This window comes from Pinus tabuliformis, chromosome 9 (assembly GCF_031772625.1).
Source record: "Pinus tabuliformis cultivar Carrire ecotype Pingquan chromosome 9, CPIR1, whole genome shotgun sequence".
NCBI lineage: Eukaryota > Viridiplantae > Streptophyta > Pinopsida > Pinales > Pinaceae > Pinus > Pinus tabuliformis.
The window spans coordinates 1,144,974,357-1,144,990,476 of NC_142307.1; the positions used below are offsets into that span (position 1 = coordinate 1,144,974,357).

The 16,120-nt window shown below is 39.4% G+C and overlaps 1 protein-coding gene across 1 annotated transcript in view; it reads left to right on the forward strand.

Annotated features, from left to right (window-relative positions):
• The window catches only part of LOC149152678 (UDP-N-acetylmuramoyl-L-alanyl-D-glutamate--2,6-diaminopimelate ligase MurE homolog, chloroplastic-like), a 215,944-nt gene that overhangs the window by 16,464 nt on the left and 183,360 nt on the right, over nt 1-16,120 (forward strand).

Here is a 16,120-nt window from a genome sequence, read left to right on the forward strand (position 1 = left end):
TCTGAAATACTGATACTTACTTCTAATGTTGTAAATTTTCTTTTAACATTTCCAGTTTATCATTAAGCAATTACACTTCAGAAATTCAACCATATAGCATAAGGACAATAGAGATCACAATGCACAAAGAGAACACAAGATTTACCCTAGGAAAACCCACTTGGGGGAAAAACCCAGTAACCTTAGAGAAATTCTCAGTTCAAGAGGAGATACATCTAATGTTGATGGTCGACTACAAGATCAATCTGATCAACAAGCTATGGTCAAACCTGGTCAAGCAGCCCTGTAGTCAAGTCAAGTCAAGTCAAATTTGTTCCCTTCAAAGTTTGGCCCTCTCTGATCTGCCTATGCTGAATTTCAGCCTCTCAGAATATGCATATAAACTTGGCCTCCCCATAATTTTGGCCTGCCCAGAAACCAGTGTTACTTGGGAGCGGGAGCGGGAGCGGGGAGCGGGAGCGGAAGCGGGAGCGGGAGCGACCATTTTCAGAAGCTCCCGGTTTGGGAGCGAATCCCGGAGCGATTTTTTAAAAATATATATATTTTTTATATTTTTTAATTTTTGATACATATATGTCAACAAAAACATGTAGAATGATGAAATAGACATAAAAAACATAAAAAAACATAAATTGATCATTGAACCATATCACATCAATCATCTAGAAATTATAATCGTCATCAACCTTAGTAAAATAATAAATTAAAATAACATTCAATTCAATAACATTTATCATCATTGATCACCAAAGTAACAAGTTGTACTTGTAAGCCAAGTTTAACCATTACAAGAAGTAATATCGAAGATATTTCTAAGTCCTAACTTCTAACTGTTAACATGATATGAAATGTTAAAAATTTATAAAATGAAACATGAATAATGAGATGAAATGAAACAACTTTAGTCTTTCACAAAGCATCATATTCATAATTCACAATCATTACCAATGAGTTATAATTGCCAAGGCCCAACTTCAAACTTCAAATTTTCATTGTCACAGTGATATAATGTTTACAAAAAATATCATAATGTCATAATGATATGAAAGAGTCAAGAGTCAAGAGTCAAGGACTCAAAACTCAACACTGAACAGTTATGAAAACTAAAGTGACAAGTCTAATAGAAACTAAAAAAGACAAGTAAACTGTAAATCTACAAGTGGCCCTTGCCACGAGAGTCTCCAGGAGTATAAGTAGGTCTTGGCGGTCTTCTAGGAGTCTCCCTCCCAGACCGACGACCAGAACTAGAGCCTCCACGCGAGGGTGTCGATGGAGGTGGCGACAGCAATGGAACAAGACTCGGGCCCCGAGAACTGCTACTGGATGGTGGAGGTGGAGGTGGCATGGCTGCTGCAGCTGCTTCAGCTTCATCCCGTACAAGCTCATCTTCTAGTTCTTCCATATGTACAATGCCATCCTCTAAATTGTCGTCCTCAGGGTGACTGTCCCAAATTTTATATGTGGGATCTTCATTAGCCCGATCACAGTAATGGCTCAACAACCTCAAATTGTAGTGCACATAAACCAAGCTTTCTGCTCGGTTTTCGTTGAGCCTGTTTCTTTTCACATTATGTATATAACTGTAGGTGCTCCAACACCTCTCTGCAGAAGAAGAATTTACAACCTGTGCAAGAACTTTCAATGCCAATTTTCGCAAAAGTCCGTCGCCGCCATATGTTTCCCACCATGTGAGAGAATCAAATTTATCTTTGTCGTCCATTGCATGGAAGTTACCATACAAACCACTGCCAGTGAAGTATCTGCCTATTTCAAGGCGCACAGCTGCACATTCCTCCCTGTCAGGCACCAACTTTTCTAATGCATCCAGATATCCTTTAGTTACCTCTCGATCTAAATGGGGTTTGGTCCTAACACCACCCCCTGCTGCAGGTTTGCCCAACCAAGAATCTGAGTAGTATTTTGGCGTAAGGATATACGCCAAGCAATGTAGTGGAAGGTTAAGCTTTTTCCACCGTTCACACACACAATCGTGAATCAAATTGTACAAGTCGGGATCTCTGTTATTAACAATGTCTTTTATTTCCCCCAACATGGTATCCATTTGCTCATACACCTCGCCAATCACTGGTTTGTCTGTATCTGCAAACCGAATCATGTTATAAATTGGCTTGGTGAAATCCAATACCTGTCTCACAGCTGTCCAAAACTGCCCATCAAGAGCGGCCTCCTCCACCGTTTCAAAACCTGCAATGTCAGCTACATTTGTAGCCCTTTCCTTTAACACCTGCCAATTTGGACTTGATACCATGCTAGCTAAACCCTCTCTTACCTTCAAAAGGCGCCTGAAGGTGAGGTAATAGCTACCAAATCTAGTCCTCGCAATCTTCAGCAACTCCAATCTCGAGTGACTGCGGAAAAGGCCATGGGTATTGCTATGATTTGTAATAAATTTTATCATTTTTTTTCCTCTCTTGTACAAATCCCCAATCCATTGGTATTGTTCATTTTTGTTTTTGACAATATCATGCAACAGAAGGTTCAATGTGTGAACCAAACATCCAGACCAAAATATGTTCGGGTATCTATCCTCAATAATTGCTCCCGCTGCCTTACAATTAGGAGCATTATCAGTGATGACTTGGATGACATTGTATGGGCCAATACGCTCAATTGTTTCAAGCAATGCTTCTGCAATGTTGATAGCGGTCTTGAACTTGTCTGAGTAATCATGTGCAGCTAGAAAAATGGGACCACTTCGGGACACAGCAAGAACACTTATCAATGGCTTGCCTTTTACATTTGTCCATCCATCAGATACAATGGACACCCCATTGTCAGTCCAAGAACTTGTCATTTTATTCAAAGAATGTGATATTTTTGCTTTTTCATGATCAAGGCCAACTGTTCTTGCCTTGTCATACCCAGGGCTCTTGTATCCTTTAGGGGCATCATTTATGGCAGAAACCATTTCGTGCCAATAAGGTGAGCGTAGAACATTGAATGGTATCCCATTTGCATAGAGGAACCTGTAAATTTTTGAATCCACATCATTCCTACACCCCTCATCAAGGAAATCTGATATGGTTCTACGGCGTAAAGATGATGACCCTGAGCCTCCATGTCCATATCCACTGCCTTGGGAGGATGCTGAAGGAGTTCTTTGTGAGCTTGGTTCAAAGAAACCCCTTGATCTTTTTGCTTTGTATTGGGCGTCCTCCTCTTCCTTTATGTATTTGGCTCTATCAACTGTTGACACCGCGTCGCAAGTTCTGATTCCTATTTGTTTCTCTCCATCCCATGCCCTTTTCCCGCAAAGGTGTCTTCTCAAACGGGTGTATGAGCCTGTGAAATCAGTGTTGCAATGGGGGCAATGAAATTTAGTGGTTCCACCCCCTCTCCCTGTTTCAGGCCTCTGAACATATTTCCACAATGGAGTTTGGTCTTGTTTAGTTTTTTGACCCTCATGTTCACCCTCCACATCCTCCTCACTGGGGTTTTCACCTATTTGACTTCCTCCGGCTTCTTCATCCACCTCTTCAGTTTTAGGCCCCCTCCGTTTCCTACTCTCCACCACCATAATAACCAGAAAGGGGACCAGGAAGAGGAAAATGCCAATAAAAATGCTCAGGTCCATCGTGTTTGATGTTTGTAGGGTTTGAGTCTTGAATCTGCAAATTAATTTAGTTTATTGGGATTAATTCATTTAATTTATTAATTTAATTTAAATTAATGATCTTTAAACTCAAACAGGTAAATGAAACTAACCAAATTAACTACCTAACCAGCTAAACTAACTAAATGATTAAGTTACTTACCTCTGCAAGCTTGCTCCTCGCTCCTCGGCACTTGCTTCTCGCTCCTCGGCACTTGCTCCTCGCTCCTCAGCTCTGGCTCCTTGCTCCTCAGCTCTTGCTCCTTGCTCCTTGATTAAGTTACTTACCTCTGCAAGCTTGCTCCTCGCTCCTCGGCACTTGCTCCTCGCTCCTCAGCTCTGGCTCCTCGCTCCTCAGCTCTTGCTCCTTGCTCCTTTGCTCTCAAACTCAACCTCAATCTCATTAGAATGATTTTGTTTTGGCCCATTGGGCTTATAAATCCAAAAAAAATTGTTTAATTTTTTGTTTTTTTCGGGTCCGCGGATTTTTTTTCCGCCGAATCGCTCCCGGAAATTTAAAATTCGCTCCTGGAGCGTTTTTTAATGCCCGGGAGCGATCAGGGAGCGATCGCTCCCGGGCATTAAAAAGCGCTCCAGGAGCGCGGGAGCGATCGCTCCCTGAAGCGCTCCCTCACAGACCAGGGAGCGCAAATTTTTTTATGGGAGCGCGCTCCCGAAAATCGCTCCCGTCCGGGAGCGATTTGGGGAGCGCGCTCCCGACCCGCTCCCGCCCGGAGCGCGCTTCGGGAGCGGGTTCGTAGGGGGGGGGGGGCGCTCCCCCGCATCACTGCCAGAAACACACGTGCGAGCTAGAAGAGAGAGAGATTCACATGTGAAAGTTAGAGAGATGATCTTTGTCCTTCTTGTTGTTCGCTTGAATGCCCAAAAGATGTTTTTCTTGTGTGAGGTCGAATGGTGCCTTGTGGAAGAGGTGGAAGAGGTCGAATGCTCTTTATATAGTGTTCTGCCTTTGCGAATGGGTGTGTCTCTTCACTGGGGCCGACTTGACTTGAGGGAGGGTCGACTTGACTAGTTTGGAGCTAAAAGTTCAAAATTAAAATTTTGAAATTTTCTCTTTTAAATCTGACATGAAGAGCATATCTTATAATAAATCTTTCAAGGGCTAATCAATGAAAATGACATGAACATATCTTACAATTACATTATATACAAGGGCTAAAATATAAATTATGAAGACCGATCATAGCTACAAAAATTCAACACTCCCTCTTAATTAAGGAGGTATTCATAATGACTAGGCAAACGTTCTCCATGTTGACAAATTTCTCTAAGAAAAAGTTATAACAAAACATCATCATCGTTACCATAATTGGGTCAACAAATGTGACACATGGTAAACCAATAACATCAATCAATTGACATAATTCTGGCCAAATAACTTTGACACATGGTATATCAACAACATAAATAAACTACCATAATTCTTGTCAGTACCTCTGACCTATGGTGTCTCCTCACCATAATCATGGTCGGTACTCCTGACACATGGTACATCATCAGCGTCAACTAGTCACCGTAATTCTGGTCTATCTGACACATGGTACATCATTAGCATCAACTAGTCACCATAATTCTGGTCTATCTGACACATGGTATACAAACTAGTCTTGGTTCACCATCATTTCGGTCAATATCTCTGACACATGGTAAATTCCCAAAGGCCACACTATATCTAAGTAATTATGGGCTTGATGTTGAAAGGCCACATTCTAACTAAGTAATTTTGAGCCTCTAGGACCATTCTTCCTATGTTCTACATACTTTGACACAGGAAGAATGACTGTCCTCTGCCGGACCATTCTCCCTAATTTTGGTCATATATGACACAGGGAGAATGTTAGTCCACTATGCTATCTCATCAACACTTCCTCTCAATGAGAGAGGCATTCTCAACAAGTCCAAGTTTGTCCCTAACGTATACAGACTTCGCTCTGGACAGAGGCTTTGTACGAATATTGACAATTTGCTCATCAGTAGAGACATACCTGAGCTTCACTGTTCCCTTCTGCACCATGTCACAAATGAAGTGGTATTTGATCTCAATGTGCTTCGACTTATCATGGAAAACTAGATTCTTTGTTAGCTTCACATATCTTTGATTATCACAATACGTCACGATTGACTTTAGCACATGATCAAATAGTTCTGCGAGTAACTTCCGAAGCTGCACTGCTTCACAAATCGCTAAACTAGTTGCAATATATTCTGTTTCGACAGTACTGAGTGCAATAGATGTCTGCTTCCTACTCATCCTCAAAATCATAGCGAAGTCCAAACTGAAGCAACCTCCATATGTACACTTTTTGTCTTCAACACTCCCTGCCCAATATGCATCCATATAACCCTGCAGTTGTATATCACCGTTTGAGACACATTTCAAACCATAATCAACAGTACCACATAAATATCTCAGTACATGCTTTGCTGCAATCCAATGATCATGTCCCAGTTCTACCTAAAACTGGCTCAAAGTATTTATTGTAAAGCGAATATCTGGCTTGGTATTAACCAAATACATCAATGAGCCAATCAACTTCTGGTACATGGATGGATCTATCAAATTTGGCTCAGTGTCTCTCAATTTTCTCAAATTTGTCGCCAGTTGCCATCGATTTACTGTCCATCATTCTAAACTTGTACTAGATCTTGATAATATATTTTCCTCGTCTAAGAAATATTTCACCAGGCTTCTGCCATACTTCTAGCCCCAAATAATAGAGCATCAAGCCAAGATCCTTCATATCGAATTCAGAAGCCAACTCCATCTTACTTCGAATAATGAGATGCTCCACACTTGTTAGAAATAAGTCATCAACATACAATAGTAGAATCACAGGTTCATTCTTCTTGATCTTGAAATATAGGTTTGGATCAACATCACTTTTGGAGAAACCAAGTCATGTCAGATAACTGCCAATTCGAGAGTACCAGGCTCTAGGTGCTTGCTTAAGTCTATACAAGGATTTCTTAAATCTACAGACGTGAGACTCTCTTCCATGAACCTCAAAACCTTGAGGTTGTTCTATGTACACTTCTTCCTCAATCACACCATTGAGAAAAACAGTCTTTACATCCATATGATGTAAATTCCAACCTATAGAAGATGCAATAGAAATAATAGATCTAATGGTAGTGTGCCTAGCAACCTAGAGCAAAAATATCATCATAGTCTTCTCCCTCTTTCTAGGAGAACCCTCTAGCCACAAATCATGCCTTATATTTTTCAATACTGCCATCCACTGCATGCTTGATTTTGTATACCCATTTAGAGGTGACCACGAACTTCCCTTCAGGTCTTGGCACAATATCCCATACATCACTCTTCATGATTGATTGGTATTCTTCTAGCATCACATCCTTCCAAACTTGTTGGCTAGCTGCTTCTTCATAGGTGGAAGGTTCAAAATCAATAAGTTTAGTCATTAATGCTGCATAACCATAATACCTCTTTGGTCTCTTGCTTTCCCTGAAGGAGCCATGTGGTGCTGCATGTCCTTCAACTTCCTGCAAGGTACATATAAGCCATGCTGGCATCTTCCTGATCTCAGGAACACCAATCATATCCATTCTGTCGATAGGCCCTTTGGCTCTTCTGTATGATTTGCGGGATGCTTTGAAGGATTGGATGGACCAAAACTTTCTTCCTTGGTAGCTTCGTGTTCTTCATCCTCATCAGAATCCATTGAAACTTCTTTAGATTTCCAATAGGCAACATTCTCATTAAAGGTCACGTCCTTGCTAACTTCAACCTATCTTTGTCCTGGAACATAGATTCTATAAGCCTTTGATGACTCACTATATCCAACGAGTCTTCCTTTCTTTCCTGAAGGATCTAGCTTCTTCCTCTTATCTTTGGGTACATGGACATAAACTAGACAACCAAATATTCTCAAATGACCAACTTGAGGTTTATGTCCAGTAAACTCATCTTTAGGAGTCTTATCTTCCAAAATTCGATGAGGACATGTATTTTGAAAATAAACAACTGCCATTGTTGCTTCACTCCATAAAAACTTAGGTAAGTCTTGATCACACGTCATTGCCTTAACAGATTCTTCAGTGGATCAGTTCTTTCTTTCAGCAACTCCATTTTGTTGTGGATTGTAAGGGACTATCATCTCCCTCTTAATCCTAGCTTCTTTACAAAAGGCAACGAGCTCCTTGGAGGTATATTCTCCTCCATTATTAGATCTAAGGATCTTGATCTTCTTTCCCTTCAAATTTTCCACTTCAACCTTAAATTTCTGAAACTTGTCAAAGACTTCATCCCTTGGCTTCATGAAGTAAATCCAAGTATTGGGAGAGAAGTCATCGATAAATGTTACATAGTATAAAGAGCCTTCGAGAGATTTAACTGTTATTGAACCACATGCATCAGAATGGACTAGATCCAAAATTTCCTTGGATCTACTTTCGCTGCTTGGAAAGGGCTTCTTGACATTCTTCCCAAGCACACATCCTTTACAAACTCCTTCATGTTCTACCTGCAAATTTGGAACACCTAAAACCATTTGTTTTAAAGTAGGCAAAGCTCTATAATGAAGGTGTGCATATCTTCTATGCCAAAGTTCACATGGATTCATGTCATTATGATATAATGCTTGAGTAGGTTGTTTTAGGAGTCTATGCAACCTTCCTTCACGAACTCCAATTACTTTAGCATAATCTATACTAGAGCCCTTAGGCCATACAAGGAATTTTCCATCAACAAATGCTACTCTATCTCCCTTCTCATCCAAACATCGAAATGGAAACCAGTTTCTTTTGTACATATATTATGTTGCTGAGATGAACATTTTCACCTGATTCTAGCTCAATGAATGTCTTCCCAACACCTTTCATTGCATAATTATTGTTGTCTCCAAGTTCTACCTATTGAGATAGTCGTCTTTCCATTGGACTAGTGAGGTTGTCACAATCTCTCGTCATGTGCCTTGAGGCACCATGATATACTAGCCACAAATCATCTCTATCTGCAATAGAACCTGTAAGAACAGAAAAGTAAGAGAAATCTTTGGTACCTGAATCTTTAGTGTCTTAGGTTTTATTGGAAGTTCATCAATGTCTGCTATGGAAGCACGTTGTTTTCCCTTTCTCTTTTTGTCATTCGATCTTTTAGGATAGTCGCTTCTATAATGACTAAATTTGTGGCAATGATAGCTTTGAACTTTTGATATATTATTCCTTCCTTGAGGAACAAGTTTTCTACCTTAATTTCTTCTTTGGAATCCAACTATCTTTCTTCCTCCAACCTTCCTGAAATGTGTTGCATATGCTTGAGAGTCACCTTCTTCGGGTCTCTGAATCTTTCCTTTTGACATGATCATAGATTCTTCTTGAGTACAAGTAGTCCATAATTCTTCAAACTTTGGAACTTTTTTTCTGGCACATATACCTGATGCAAATGAATCCCATGAATCCAGTAGACCATTGAGTGCTATAGTCACTAGTTCCTTTTCAAAAAGACTTCATCAATTGCTTGAAGCTGATCTTTTAATTGAGAAATCCTCATGAAATATGAGGCTATGGTGTCATTTCTTGTCATGCTAACATCACGAAGCTCATTCTTCAAACTCATTGCTCAAACCGTGTTGTTGATAGTATGTAATCCAATTAGGGCATTGTAAATCTGCTTTGAAGATTCAAGGCTTGCAACATAAGGAATCAAACGATCTTTGATAGAGTCCACAATGATGCTTATAGATGTGATCATGTGATGTCATCCTTCTCATATTTTCTTTTTTCTTCAACATTTGATGGTTCAATGACCTTGCCTTTCACAATACTTGAGAGATCATTCTTTTCAAGGATAAGGTCAATCCTTGTCTTCTAAGCCACAAAATTTGTAGCTCCCTCCAATTTGTTCTCAAACTTCATAGAGGAACCCATGATCATAGATAAGCAAATATATTGTAGATATAAGACTTCTTCAAGAGTTATCTATTGCCAAAGCTTCTTCAAGAGCGATCTCAATTTCCTTTCCTTCACCAAAGCTCTGATGCCATGTTGATTTTTCAAGTGCAATAGATACAAGCACACATTTATGAAAATTGATAATTACTTCTAATGATTTAGATCTTCTTTTAACAATTCCAGTTTATCATTAAGCAATTATGCTTCATAAATTCAACCATAAAACATAAGGACAATAGAGATCACAATGCACAAAGAGAACACAAGATTTACCCTGGAAAAACCCAATAACCTTTTCTTTAGATAAATTCTTCAGTTTAGCAAGAGATACATCTAATGCTACTAATCAACTATGAGATCAATCTGATCAACAAGCTATGGTTAAACCTAGTCAAGCAACCCTCTAGTCAAGTCAAGTCAAACTTCTGCCTTTCAAACTTCGGCTCTCTTTGATCTTCCTAGCTCGAATTTCAGCCTCCCAGAATATGCCTAGAAACTCAGCCTCCCCATAATTTCAACTTGCCCAAAATTGCCCAAAAACACATGTGCGATCTAGAAGAGAGAGAGAGAGATTCACATGTGCAAGTTAGAGAGATAATCTTTGTCCTTCGCTTGGATGTCCAAAAAATGTTTTTCTTGTGTGAGGTCGAATGGTGCCTTGTGGAGGAGGTCGAATGCTCTTTATATAGTGTTCTTGTCGAAATTCTGATGTTCGATGCTGTAACAATCACTTATTACAAAACTTCTTTATGTTGCAATATTAGATACACAATTGTAAATAGAACATAAATCAAATGCACAATAGGAGACAACCAAGAACTAAATGAGACATAAAGAATCTAGGTCCAATGACTAGGGAAAAATCCACAAGGGGAAAACCCAACCAAATTCTTCTTCTATTAGAAATCAATTGTTCAGCAGAGATACAAAGTGCAATGAGAGATCAAGAGAATGAGTAAGTTCACCCAAATTTGAACAAGTTGTAGCATGAAGATCACTGGTAGCAGCCACAAATGCACACATTGAATCAACCTTCCCTTCAATTGAATCAACACTGAAACAATGAAGCACTAAATCAACCTTGGCTCACCTAGTTCCACTCTTATTCTCCAAGTCTCTCTCTCACAATCTTTTCAATGCTCTCTAACTCTCTCAATTTCCAATTCTTCTTTCACAATGCACAAGTAGTGAGGGGAGAAAAAATGAGGCACATATATATAGGAGAAGCAACAAATCCATGCCATAAAGGAGTAACTCGCATGCCAAGAGGAGTGTAACTCATGCCCATTTAGGAAATGTAACTCATGCCATTAAGGAGGTATGCATGCCTTTGTAACTTATGCTTTTAAGAGAGTGTAACATATGCATTAAAAAGTGCATAAGAGGAATCTTTTATGACATGCTTTTATTGAGTGTAAGAGAATCTTTTATGACGTGCTTTAATGAGTGTAAGAGCATTAATGAGAGTGTAAGAGGAATATGTCATGCCAATAATGAGAGTGTAAGAGAACATTATTGAGAGCCATGATTGAGTGACTTGAATTTCTTTTTAATAATAATATAATAGTATCATAAGAATAATAATAATAATATTAATGATAATATTGATGATTAAGTCGAAATTGAACTATTAGGATTGATTGATGATCAGAAGGGATTTTCCATCAACAATACTTGATTACCAATTGATGCAAGGTGATTTACTATCTTGATACTTTCTATTTTTAGAAATTATATTTTTAGACTTTATATTTTTAGGAATTCTATTTATAGACTTTCTATTTCTACAAATTCATCCTTGCGTTGCCAAATTTTCAACACTCCCTCTCAACTCGGGAGGAATTTCATTCTGCAACAAAAGATCTCTGCTTTCTCTGCTCATCTCTTCTCTGTATCATCTGGAACAATGATGTCTCACTCTAATGAAGAAGAATCATCATAGGGGAGCTTTGGTTACCACCCTATATCCATGGACAATAAGGGAGATTAATCTATCACCCTATATTCACTTGGAGGGATTGCAGCCTGCCAACATATGACAAAGATCTCTCACAACCAAGTCTCATCTCTGCTTGTGTGGATAACCCACTTGTCAAGGATCTCGCACAACCAAGTCACATCTCTGTGTGGGGGGATAACTCACTTGACAAAAATCTCGCACAACCAAGTGTCATCTCTGCTTGGGGGGATCTATTTGTGCTAAATTTTGATAACATGTTCTTTGCTTAGGTCAATTACTTCAATGATCCATATTAGTCCAATTTACATTTCCTTTTCCATTTCTTTTATTAGCAATGACATAAATCCTTTTTACATTGACAATAATTAAAGAAAGAACATAAATAACATAAGCAGGAGGCAAGCCAAGACAAGAGAACATAGGAATTGGCTCAAGCCAGGGAAAAACCCCAAAATGGGGAAAACCCTCAATAAGTCTTCTTGTTATTAATATCAAATATTCAGCAGAGAGAGAGAGAATACAATAATTCTAAGTCAAGATAGACTTGCCAATTTGAAGATCCATTGTCACTGCCCTTAGACAGGTAGATTGTTTAACCAATACTTGCAATTCTTGCATTTTATCATCAACAGAAAAAATTGTGCCCTATTCAATGATCAACGATGGTCATGGCATCAACAAATCAGTCCCTCTTGGGATTAGACTTCTTTAGCAATAGACTGTATTGTGGATAGGGTTTATCTAGTTAAAGACTGTGGCTCTTCTTCTAATATACTTTGACTACACTCTAGACTGATTTGGGCTTGTGTCAACCCTCAAGCTAGCCACATTACCCACATTTTGTTCAATACAGAGTCTTCGACGTATAATAGTTAGATTTTTACCCTTGACCAAGCTTTGATAGTCCTGCGACTTGCCTGAAACCATCTTCTAGTGCTGCGATCTACCTTCACAAGGGAAACACTACACAAAACAACCCAAAAACTTCAACCAAACAACCCTCAAGCCTGCAGATGCCCTCCTGTAGGATCTCGGCCTGCAAAAGAAGAAAAACACTGCCCTGAACAGTCATCAAATTAGCCCATAATTGCCTCTACCAGCCTCGGCCTCCTGCCAAAGAAATTCAACCCATAAAACAACCCAACCAAGACATCAATCTCGCCCTCTCTCCTTCACTGGAGCTATCCTTCCTTCTGCGGCCATTTCAGAGAGAGAAATGTGTGATGAAGATGTGTATAATGATGTTGGATGGTACTTCCTTTAATAGGATTTGCAGAGGGTTTTCATTTGATTAATTTACCCCAAGCTAACCTTGAGAATTTGCACATGTGTGGGCTTAATTTCAAAAACATATTTTTCCTTATCCAAATTTGATGATCTTTAGGTCAATTTTGGTCCTCTCGAAAAGAGGAATTCAATGCCACGATTATCTTATTCAAAGGAGCTTCCCAAAGAGGAATTTGGCCCTAGTTGCCAATTTTAACACTCCCTCTCAACTAGGGAGAATTCCTCTTGCCAATTCATCCATCATCATGAACCATCTCTGCGTCTCGTCTCAACTTTGCTGAACACTGATATAGATAATGAAGAAGAATCGATTGAGAGTGAGTCACAAGATCTTGCCACTCTCCACTGACAAAAGTCAGTTTACATAACCATGGGTAGAACCCAGATCAAACTTGATCCTAGATCAAGTTGATGAACACCATGCATCCTAGACATAGGGAGTAAGACAGTACACGATGCGTCTATCAGTAGTGCTATGGTCCCTAACCATTTTTCCCAACTCATTGGCCAGATGAGAGGTACTTCCCATGTGCCCCGAACAACATGGATAGGATGATGCTGGAGCAACAATAGGGAAAGAATATATCACATCCTGCTCACAACCACACGTAAGGAAAGGATAAACCACATCCTACAGACACATGTCACAACCATTGTAGGGAAAGGATAAACCACATCCTACGCGTATGTAAGCCATCAAGGGTAGGGAAATGATAAACCACGTCCTACATGCATGCCAACCATCAATCGTAGGAAGGATCCTACATGTTGGTAAAGGATGAACCACGTCCCATCGACATGTCCACACATGGCAACCAACAAATGCCTATTTGCATCTCTAGCTGGGGTGTCCACAGGAGAAGGTGAACCACTCATTCTGCTCATGTGCCATAGGAGAAGGTGAACCACTCATCCTATGCATATCTCATCAATCGTAGGGGAAGGTGAACTACTCACCATACGCACATGACAACCATCATAGGGGATCATGTCCACACATGACAACCAACAAATGCCTATTTGCATCTCTAACTGGGGTGTCCACAAGAGAAGGTGAACCACTCATTTTGCTCATATGCCATAGGAGAAGGTGAACCACTCATCCTATGCATATCTCATCAACCGTAGGGGAAGGTGAACTACTCACCCTATGCACATGACAACTATCATAGGGGAAGGTGAACCAATCACCCTATGTGTCATATATGACCATGGGGTATCACAAGAGAAGGTGAACCGCTCACCCTGTACACAACGTACCTATAGGGGAAGGTTCACCCTATAGTCGCACACAACATTAAGAAGTACCCCAGGCCCCCAGGAGCTCCGAAAGGGGGGGGGTGAATTAGTATAGTGCATTCATGTTCATCAATTTCTACTTTTCTTTTCAATATTTATCTGAAATATTAGATAAGTAACAATACATCATATGAATAGCAGATCTAACATAAATACAACATTAAACCACAACATAAAAAACAACACATAAGAGCAACACATGTATGTTGGTTGATGTAGCTCGGACAGGTGTTTTAGCCTTAGGTGGTGTCAATGAGGCTAGGAACACCAGAGTAGAAAATATCTCAAAGCCCAGTGTATTTTTTAAAGTGAAAATGTGTTAATTAATTTAATTAATCAATTTTTAATTATTTTCTTAAGTTTTAACTTAGGGAAATAGATTAATTAGGGAAATAGATTAATTAATTAGTAATAATTGGGACATGGTCAATTTTCCCCTAGATACTTCTAATAAAGTTTCTAAGTGATCTTAGCTATCAATTAGATCATTTTAGATCTAGATATTGGCCGTTGATTTCTCAACGAGAGATTATAAAGGAAATCAATGGGCAGTCTTGGAGATGAATTCATTGCAGTGAAGAGGGCGCAATGATAGCGTGGGGTTTGACACTAGTGAGGGTTTCAACAACAGTTGAAGCAATACATATTTCTGGAGTTTCTTTCATTAGTATTCTTCCAGTTTTCGAGATCCGGAGGAGGAATTCTCCCAGAGTTATTTTGCAAAAAGAGAGGTTGAGATTGGCAGGAGAGGCCATACGAGTTGCCAATTTAGTAGATCGAGATTTCCAGTTGCAGAGCGAATTGCAGGAAATCAGTTCAATAGCAGAAAAAGCAAATTGCAGGAAAGGCCGTGTCATGTTTCAAAGGGAGACCGTAAGCCTTCCAGTGGTCAGATTGACTTGTGGAGGTGAAGTGATATTTTGACGGAGCTTTGCTGTGGTTTGGCAAGCGGTTGAAATTTTTATCAATTGCAGAATTTGCTGAAGATTAATAATAAAACCCTTAGATTTGAAGAACTGGTTTTCCCTTCATGGTTTTTCTAGGGACGTTTTGTCGAAAAATATTGTATCCATTGTGTGATTGGTTTTCTCAAGTTTTCTATTAGAGTTTCCGTAGTTTATTTAATTCGTGAAATTTGCAGTTGTGTTTTATTTGTTATTTGTTATAAGCAAATTAATTGCAAATAGAATTTTCTATGGTATCAAAGCATATCTAAAGTGCAGGGGTTTACTAGAGTAGATCAACGCAGTGGGTTTGGAAGAGGAAACTAAGGGTTTACTACCCAGATTGATTTCTAGAATTACTTGGAGGAATTTTACTAGTGTTATTTTCTACAAGAAGGGAGGTTGAGTTAACTAATGTGCATTTAAGAGGTAGTGCGAATAGCTGGGATCAAGTTTTTAGTTGTAAGTGTGAATTGTAGGAAATTCGTGTGATTATAAGAAGTGCTAATTCCTGTAGGCAGATTACAGGAAAGGAGAATTGTAGGAAAAGGCAGATTCCTATAATTAAAGGAAGTGCGAAATTTGCAAGATAGCCAAGTGAATTACGGGAAAGGGCCGAGATCACTTGCAGAGGGAGACTGAGAGGTTTTCTAGGTACTTTTGTTAGCTAGTAGAAGAGATTATTTTTATTTTCTCTCAAGGGCTTCAGCAATGGCTTCATCAACATTGAGGGATCAAGATAGATTAGATGATTGGATGGCGCATCTAACTTTGGTGTCCGGAGAATCTGGTGCCTTCTTATTTTAGAAGAGCATGGACTGAAGGAGTTTTCTATGACACATATTACTATACCAACATATCCTATCATGTTGCATGAGTACCAGAAATACGATGTCAAGGCCAGGCGTACTATTCTAGATGGGGTCAAGGACCACATGGTTCGACATTTAGCAGAAGAAGATACAACCATGGTGTGGGATGCTGTCAACAAACTTTTCTAGGATAAAAATATGAATAGGGAAATGATCCTATGAGAGAAGCTCAAAGAGCACCAAGCAAAATAAGGGAGAAGACATTGTCAGT